Genomic DNA, 264 nt, shown 5'->3' on the forward strand with positions numbered 1-264 from the left:
GACTTTGTTTGTTTGAAATCAAACAAAACACCCGAAACCCCGAAAAAATAGTTTTTTATGCAAATCCACGTTTATTTTGAAATTAGCCGTTGCGACTTCCGACCCAGTCACGGTCGACCGCGAGTCATTCATAAAAAAAAAAAATCCAGCTCCGTTAAAATAGAGAAAACAGGTTTTGATCCCTCCTCCCTTGGCCTCCCTGCTACTTAATTCAGGAGTTTACTTGATTGACAGAAAAAGCGACCTATCGCTTTCCCAGTCTGT

This window comes from Notothenia coriiceps, unplaced genomic scaffold (assembly GCF_000735185.1).
Source record: "Notothenia coriiceps isolate Sejong01 unplaced genomic scaffold, NC01 NC01_scaffold00017403, whole genome shotgun sequence".
In the NCBI taxonomy this organism is placed as follows: domain Eukaryota; kingdom Metazoa; phylum Chordata; class Actinopteri; order Perciformes; family Nototheniidae; genus Notothenia; species Notothenia coriiceps.